This window comes from Thunnus thynnus, chromosome 20, assembly GCF_963924715.1.
Source record: "Thunnus thynnus chromosome 20, fThuThy2.1, whole genome shotgun sequence".
NCBI lineage: Eukaryota > Metazoa > Chordata > Actinopteri > Scombriformes > Scombridae > Thunnus > Thunnus thynnus.
This window is the reverse complement of record NC_089536.1, coordinates 25,200,827-25,209,408: the sequence shown is the minus strand read 5'-3', so window position 1 is coordinate 25,209,408 and position 8,582 is coordinate 25,200,827. Positions and strand designations below refer to the sequence as shown.

Here is an 8,582-nt window from a genome sequence, read left to right as displayed (position 1 = left end):
GCACGGGCTCTCCTGATTCCACCAGGATTGGATGCACCTTATTTCCAAGTGAAGTGCTCACTGCTACCATCCTCTGCCCTTTGGTTCTCCCCTGCTATCTTACTTTCAATTATTAGTTTTCCTCCTCTTTCTTCAGCAAGGGGGGGAGGAGGGGGGTGGAGGGACTTTGAGGACAGAAGAGGTGAGGTGACCTGATACATATCAAATCAGCCCTAACAGAGGACAACTCATCGTCAGATTTCCTTTTGATTAGACTCAGGCGTCAGAGCAGCAGAAGAGAAAAGCATCATGGGGCCAGTGGAGAACACAGAACTGATAACAGGCAATCAGTGAGAGCCATAGGTCAGCCTGTACTCGCCTTTGTTGGGGTAATAGCGTTGAGAACGCGCCATGCTTCCATATGAGTTGTTGTCTTGGTAATGAGGGTGCACATATAAAGAGAGCAAAGACACACTACACATGGAAAGGTCGAAAAACAGAACAAAAGAGCCGCATGTATGTGCATTCAAAAACACAATGATTTCTGCAGCATTGTTCCCCTGTGAGCTGTCTTTACCATGACCCATTCTTTCCCATGTGCCCCAAAGGCCATGTTCAGCAAGTCTTACAATGTTTTATTGGCTTCAGTTTCTGCACTCTCCCTGTTGTTCAGAGCTTTGACCGGAGTATCCCCATCCTAGTATCCAGCCCCTTTAGGGCATTGCTCCGCCATTGTTGAGCCCAGGCAGCTCACAGATAGTGAGCCAGCTCGTGGGCTTGCAAAATATCACATTAGAATTCTGCTGGCAACAAAAGCAAGGCAGAGAATGACCTGTCGCAGATGTCTTCAAGAAATTGGATATTTAGAATGCATAAAGTTGGTCTTCATGAATTTAGTATTGAGGTGCTAAAGCAGAAATCCTTTCCTGAGGGATGTTGATATTTTTAAAAAAATCTACTTAGTCACCCCTGTCTCTCTCCCGCTGTGACAATGAAAGAGCTTAGTAATCAAAAACCTGTCTTCCCACATGACCTGATTCTGGTGATTATAATGATGTTTATGTCACTGAGTCATTCCACACACTTTGTTATGTGTTTCATATATTTTTAGGTCTGGTAGTTTTGGAGCCTCAGCAGACAATGAAATACTGCATCAAATCAAAAGTCATATTGTTATTTTCAGATTAAGTTAGCCTACAGAATGCCATCAGCTGGCATGCCAGTGGCACTATACATGCTCTAAGACACTTTTTTTTCTGAATTTAAAATTATTTCAACTTTTTTGGCCTGTATGTCCACAGATTACATAACTATCATAATATAAGAACCATGCTCATGGGACGTTGTGTGCCTTGATACTTCAATGTCAACATAATGTGGAAATGTTGTTAATTAACGCATTTGGCAATTCACAAAAACACTGATGCTGAACGTATGAGTAAACGGAGACTGGGTTGGTTATCATGTAGCTGATGTACTTAGGTACAGGTATTAATATATGGGTTGAGATTGTAAACCCTGTCTTTGATCAATGGTATTTGGCATCCTATAATGTTGCCATGGAGACAGTGATCACAGTTAGCTTAGCCTATATGTTTGCATTCTGATGGTGATATGTGGAGCGGAGCAGGTGCACCCAAATGCAGGAGACATCAGGCAGAGAAAGGCTGAAGATTAACTTATTTATTCTGGGCTTGTGAAGGCAAAAACAAAGCTGGCAGGTCAAAAGCAAAACTGAACAACGCAGAGCTGAACTAACTGAACAAAACAAATGATCCAACAAAACTGGACTGCAAACCAGGACTCAAATACAAACTAGGACTGTCAAGAGATCAGATTTTCACAAACAATTATTGTGGCCAAAAGAATTCACGATAATGATATTATCACAATATCTGTAGAAAATTTGAAAAAAATTAGTCAAATCATCTTTAACTTTGTTTATTGTGTGTTTTGCCTCTTTTCTGGCAAATGAATTTCACTCAAAATATGTGTGTAGGGAGGTGGAAAGACAGTTGGTAACCATAACTGCACATGCCTTGAAAAAAGTTTGAACACGCTGAAGGAGAAGGTTTTTATTTCTGCCTGAATATTTAATATAATATAGATGTGAAACACAATGGGACCACAGCATGGAGCCGTACCTAGTCAAAGTTCAAATTTAATAACAATACCACAGAAAATGAATATTTTACACATGATTTTCAAGGGTATGTCTAGGCGTCTTCCAACAAAAAAAACACTTATACACCAAATAATACCTGCCTCAGAGTAACTGAAGCATAAACACACCATAGTGCTTTGTTCCCCTGTTGAAACCAAATTTTGTGCATAATAAAAGAATCAAAACAAGTGCTCTTGTGGAAATGCAGTTCATATAAAAAGTAAATCACAGCAAACTATTTATATTTACATAATTTCCATGTTGTGGCTTTATAAAAAGCAATAAAGCAAATGGTCATTTTCCAAATTTCACTGGATATTTGAGGTGCCAGTCATTGGCAGAATCTGTTTCTATTTCCTCAGTCTTTCCACAAAAGAAGAGGGGCAGTACATCCTTTCAACATGGACTCTCGTTGACTAATGTAGGCTGTGGACAGGACATGGAAGCTCCTATTGGGTCAAGTGAGGTGTCAATTGGAGATGTGGCTAATGCTAATGCTAACACGAGTTATAATGGAGAATACGTTGGATGATTAGGACATCTGTCAGCTAATTTGAAATGATGCAATAGCCGTTTGTGGATATTTATTGATGTAATAATGTGTTTTAGATTAAATATTTAACTAGAGTGGATTGACTGGACCTTTGTCATTGTAACAAGACCGTTTTTGTTGGAGTTGTATCAGTGGAGCAAAACCGTTCATCTGATCTACTTCATACCTGGGGGATGTATTGCTGGGAAACCAAGGAAGTGCAGTGTTGAGTGTGAAGTTGTTTGGATGAGCGGTTCTTGAGAAATACATAAAAATACCTCATAAACAATGTTGATTCGCTTCTTCTTCTGCCCGTGGAGTCAACGAACGGAAATACGGACAGTGCCACTCTGCCATTGCAACCCACATTGTGGTCAGAGATGGGATTACATCCGTACTGATAATGACTTGAAAAAGTATATGAGACTTAAGCTCAACTATTAAACTGTGTATTGTGAACGAAACTTGGCATGTATATTCAAGACATTGTCCTTCACATATCTCGAGAACGGTTCATCTGATCAACTTTACACTTGGCGGGTGTACTGCTGAGAACTTAAGAACGTGCAGTGTCGAATTTGGTGCAATTTGGACACACGACAGGTTCAGTATTAATAAGATTTGAATAAACAAGTGAACAGCGAGTTGCTCAGCTCTGTGTCAGGGTGCAGTGGGGGCTATTAGATATAGGGGCTGTTCGATATAAACACTGTCACATCACAGCAGGGTGGGGCTTCTGGGCTCTGACTTGCTGAGCAGGACAAAGACACACGCCCCACTCAGTTTAACTGCCCAAAAGAGAGCTACAATTCTCTGAGCCCCCTGCTGTACTTCTTGTCACATGATTACATATGACAAATAAACTTGATTGATTGATTCTAGTTGGCTTTTAATGTGAAACATCTGCAGAAAGTGTTAAGTTTTATCAACAGTAGCCTAACATGTGAGTAGCTTAACATGTGGAATACCTATTTTTATTTGAAGATTTTAAGTGTTTGATCCTTATTGGTTTGACCTAATAAACATTGTTGCATGACTGTCTTCATCCGTGTGCTCACCTGAAGAGAACAACCCAGGAGCTGTGTCTGAATGTGTCCAGCAATTGTTAACTTCCTTCTTGGTTTCCTCGGCAACCAACACATTAGTGCTGTTTATCACAACCCCAGTGCCATAGGCAAAAGAGCTGGAAAAGAGACCTGCATCTCATGTGTTTCATGTTAAACAGATTTAATTGATAGGAGTATAAAAAATAATTATGTCTCATTTCACCACACACCTGTCAGAGCGAGGTTATGTATATGTGTGTAAATGTGTGAACCAGTGTGTGATTTAGCTCTCAGATGTGTTGAGATGATCAGCTGGATGATGTGATTGAGCAGGATAATTGTTCTGCCGATGTGATTGATTTGGAACTGCTCCAAAGGGACTTTAGTATTGGACAGAGTGCAGCAGTGGGATGTGGATGATGGAGGAGTGGAAGCAGCTAGTGTGAATCTATATGTACACCCTGCTGGACTGATTAATTATGGTGTAACTTCATGTCTAATAGCAGAGGTTTAGTTTCACTCACTTTTTTGCTCAGACAAATACGTTAACCTTCCACATGCAGAGTCCTGTGTAGTGTAGGCAAACCCTATTTTGCTGAGGCTTCTCCTGTTACACTGTCCGTAAATTAATATGCCATCTAGCTCAGTCAATAAAAGTGTTGATCGACTGATTGATTGATTGTTTATTTCACACGTCACCCTGTAAAAATTATTCAGTTCAAATCCATGTGAACTAGATTATGATTGCTGCTGGCCTTTTTGGTAGTCGATGCCGGTGCTGAAGGGTCTGATTTAGTTCAAACTTTAGGTATATTGATGGTCATGTTGATTCAGGGGTGTCGCTAGGCCTATTTTAGGGGGGCTTTAGCCCCCCATAAATTTCTTTAGCCCCCCCACAATAAATGTACATTATTAGTTTAAATCATCAATAGCTTTTTCTCATTCATTTTTCATTAAAATCAATCGAATTGTGCCATTGCGTCTCCAAATTCACAATGTACCTAAGTCGCTGGGCACTAGGACGTGGGAGAGGCTACTGCTGTTGCTCTAATCCAGCATTTCCATTGGTTCTGCTGCCCGCTCCGCAATTCCTGTACCATCTTTGGTCGAGACTGTGACGGCAGTCGGAAACCACTGAAGTTGTGACAAGATGTTGGCTAAAACTTTACCAAGATAAACATAATATACAGAGTGAAATAGTAAGTAGTTACAGCGTGAGGATAACAAGCTCCAATATGAATTTGTGGCAAATGATGGTCAATGTAGCGAGCTATCAAGTTGTTACTCATTTGTTACTTGCCTTAACGTTAGCCAAACTTAGGTTTAAGTGAGGAAAAGACAAGAGGATAGGCTATATAACACTAACATTATACAGTGGCATCCGCTTATATAATCACAATTACAGTGATACACCGCTTATATGGATCAAAAAGCTCAGGACAGAAACATTTACACAAATTATGTGGGCAGGCATTCCTGTTCATTGATTCTGAGAAAAGCATTTGTATAATGCTGAGAAATAGTTGGGTCCAAAAGTTGGTATGTCTTATTAGTAGTAGGCCATAGAGATTTGGGCTGTGGAGAAGCCCTGTATCTCCAGATGTGAAGTAGACTGATTGTTGTGTATTGTGACATAATAGCAACAATTAGGTTTGACAATTTATTCTTGATTTCATAAAGAGCAGTTGAAGAAACAATCCCAACACAATATGCACTTACCCGTAATCTGGAGCTTTTGATCTACAGTCTTCATCAGCAGATGGAGTTTGCTAAATTGTCATGGAACTGTAGATGTCCAAACGTTCCATTATTCTGGGCACTTTTAGTACGTTATACATTCATGTAGAATTCAGTGAAATGACAATGGAGCAAATTCCTTCTGCTGATGGGGAATTGACATGGTTGAAAGCTCTGGAATAAGAAAGTACACCTTGAGTTGAGACTATTTTATCAAACATCAATAATGTTCATGGGAATTCCATGAAATCTTGGGATAAATTTTACAATAAGATCGTGACCTTTTTAATGTTGAGATGAGTGATATTTTGTACTGTTATGTTTTGACTTGAATTTTGTAAATGTATGTTATACATAATACTTGATGCTCTTTGTTATTTCTGTATGAGGTTAAAGAAATTAAATTATTTACAGAAATACTTTCTTTACCTCTGTCCTCTGAGCTTTAACTCAAGTATTTGCATTTATGGCTGCAACAAACAATTATTTTCGTTACTGCTTCATCTGCCAATTTTCTCAATTAATCCATTAGTCATTTTGTCTATAAGATGTCAGAAAAGAAAATGAAAAATGCCCATCACAATTTCCCAAAGTCTACAGTAAGTTAACATATCCAAAAGTTGTGTTTTATTCGACCAACAATCAACAACAATTGATGCGACACACAAAACAAGTAAGAGTCCATATAACATAATACATAAAGACAATGGGACCTTTTAGAATCACAAAAGGGGATTCATTGTGGCTACAGTGGGGTTCTGTCTAGTCATTATAAGACACATCTACTTTTCTTGCAAAACCTCCAAAGCTTAGTCCTCAGCCAGTGGTCAAACTCCTGCCATTAGAAAATCTTTCCTGTTGAGAAAACATTTCAGTGTCACCAATGAATCCTGTGTGTGCGCAGCAGGACTATACACATAATCCAGCTATCGAATGGAGTATCATGAGCAGACAAATTATGGGCATTTCATGTGATCTGATATTATATTTTTTTACACTGTTGTGTGTACATATTGGTAATGTTGACAATGGCAGTGACTCATCTTCAAAATTAGAAATTGAATTGCTGTTGCTGGATAGTGCAAAAAACCTGGTCACTTACTTGGTGTCATTGTAGTTATTAGTCTTCTGATAGCTGGGAAAAAATACAGTCATATTTAGAATGCTGATAACATTAGCGAGCAAGCAAGCTAAGGTTAGCAAGCTAGCTGTAACTTAGCTACTTGGATATGTTGGTTGTTTTGAAACGTTAGCTGATAAAGTAATTTGCAAACAGCAAGCTAGCCAATTTACCAGCCAGATCAGCCCCGGGAGTCTTGATGAATTAGCTGACGTTATCCACTCAAGACAGTACTTTACGTTAGCTAGATAGCAATTTGTCCACGTTAGCAAGCAAGCTAATGTTAGCTAACATTAGCCAGCTAAACCCACAATGTCACAATATATTTCACATTCTTTACAGTAACATTAGCTTACCTGTCCAATAGGAAGAAGGCCAGCTCCGTGTCAGTTTTGATCCCCAAAATCAATGAAAGTCCCTCTATGTCTCGAATGCAGAGCCGATGTTGACTCTAGTTTTCCCTTGATATCAGTCACATTGCCGTTTGGCCAGATGGGCTTCAATAGATAAAACTTTTTTGTTGTTGTTGTTGTTGTGCTGAGGTCGACTTTTATTGAACTCTGTGTTGTGGTGGGTGCCGGTCCTTTGTTGACTTTTAGCAGACTCCATTTCTAAGCTAACGTTAGCTAGTGTTAGACCCTGTTGGCACTGTAGGGGGGGCGGGAGAGAGGCAAGGCACTCTGGAGCGTGCATAAACATCACCATCACAAGTCTTTTACATAGAAATCAGTGCACAGGTTGTTATAGGCAACCAAAAAAGTTGACTAATTAACTTAAAAACCACTCTTTTGTTACACTTTTCAGCAGACTTTGATCATATCTGCTTTATGAAATAATTTGTAATTTTGAAGTTTTTTTTCCCGTTTTTATCCCTATCTAGACACCCATTTGATCACATTTTCTCAATCTGTGTCCTCTATTGGTTATTATAGCTCATTATCAGCTGTTACAAGTACTGTAATTTAAACCTACAGTGATAATTCACAGAAGGAAATTGATAAAAGTAAATTATAAAAACCAAAAATGAGATTCAAACAACCAATTTATGCAAATGAGATTAAAGAATCTGATGTCTCGGTCTGTCATTATCCCAAACATTGTGAAATAAAATATGCTAATAATGATAATAATGATGATGATAATAATAATTCAGTGTTGGATCTTGAAACTTGAATATAAGTTCACCTCCAGTGACTTGTAATATGGGTGAAAGGTCAGAAACATGTCTTTTAAATCACTGTTGGAACAATGACATGGAAAAATGCTAACACCAACATACTGTATTGGCCTGTTTGGGAACCGATGTAGACAGAAAAACATAAAACCATCAGAAAAGAAAGACCCAATAAAAGCTCATGAAATGGGCTGTTGTAACATCAGTTACAGGTCTGGACTGGTATTGTCTTTGCACCCAGTTTTCAGCCAATATTAGTTTACATTTTGGCTAATTTACACCATTAAATGTATGCTGAGTTCTCCATTAGCAGTTCCTGTTTGCATTGCACCCGTGTTGTGTATATGTTTAAATGTAGCTGCTTCCTATGAGGACTTAATGTTGATCTTCACAGATAATAATGTGTTTCTTCCCAGCATGAATAACAGCTGGGATTTGACAGCCAGCTTATACTTATACTATAATGTTAGTCTGAATGATTGTGGTATCTTTTATTTGTAATCACCATAATTGAACTTTTTGCACAGTTTCACATTTGCTTCCAGTAATTTATTTGAAGTGTGTTTAACTCACTACACACATAGTGAGGGCAGAAAAAGTCACACTGAATAATAACAATCTAGTGTTTATGTCTGAAACATGTGTTGATATTCATGCTTAGGCTTTGTCCAGCTGGATATTCATGTCTATTACAGACCACATCCTGTCATTTCTTCATGGTTAAAATGGCGTCAGGAACTATGAGTTGACTTACAGAGGAGCACAGAGAATATTTGATTCCCCACCTCCTCCTGTGATGTTCATCCTGTCTGAATGGAACTTTACTCTTG

General features: G+C 38.7%; 1 long non-coding RNA gene across 1 annotated transcript; it reads right to left on the bottom strand.

Moving 5' to 3' along the window:
- Positions 1-3,443: 3,443 nt before the first annotated feature.
- On the bottom strand, positions 3,444-8,065 carry LOC137172309 (uncharacterized). Its single transcript, XR_010924939.1, has 3 exons — positions 6,935-8,065; positions 6,561-6,593; positions 3,444-6,313 (listed from the first exon to the last, which is right to left on the bottom strand). It is a non-coding gene; the product is annotated as an uncharacterized lncRNA (long non-coding RNA).
- Positions 8,066-8,582: the final 517 nt, after the last annotated feature.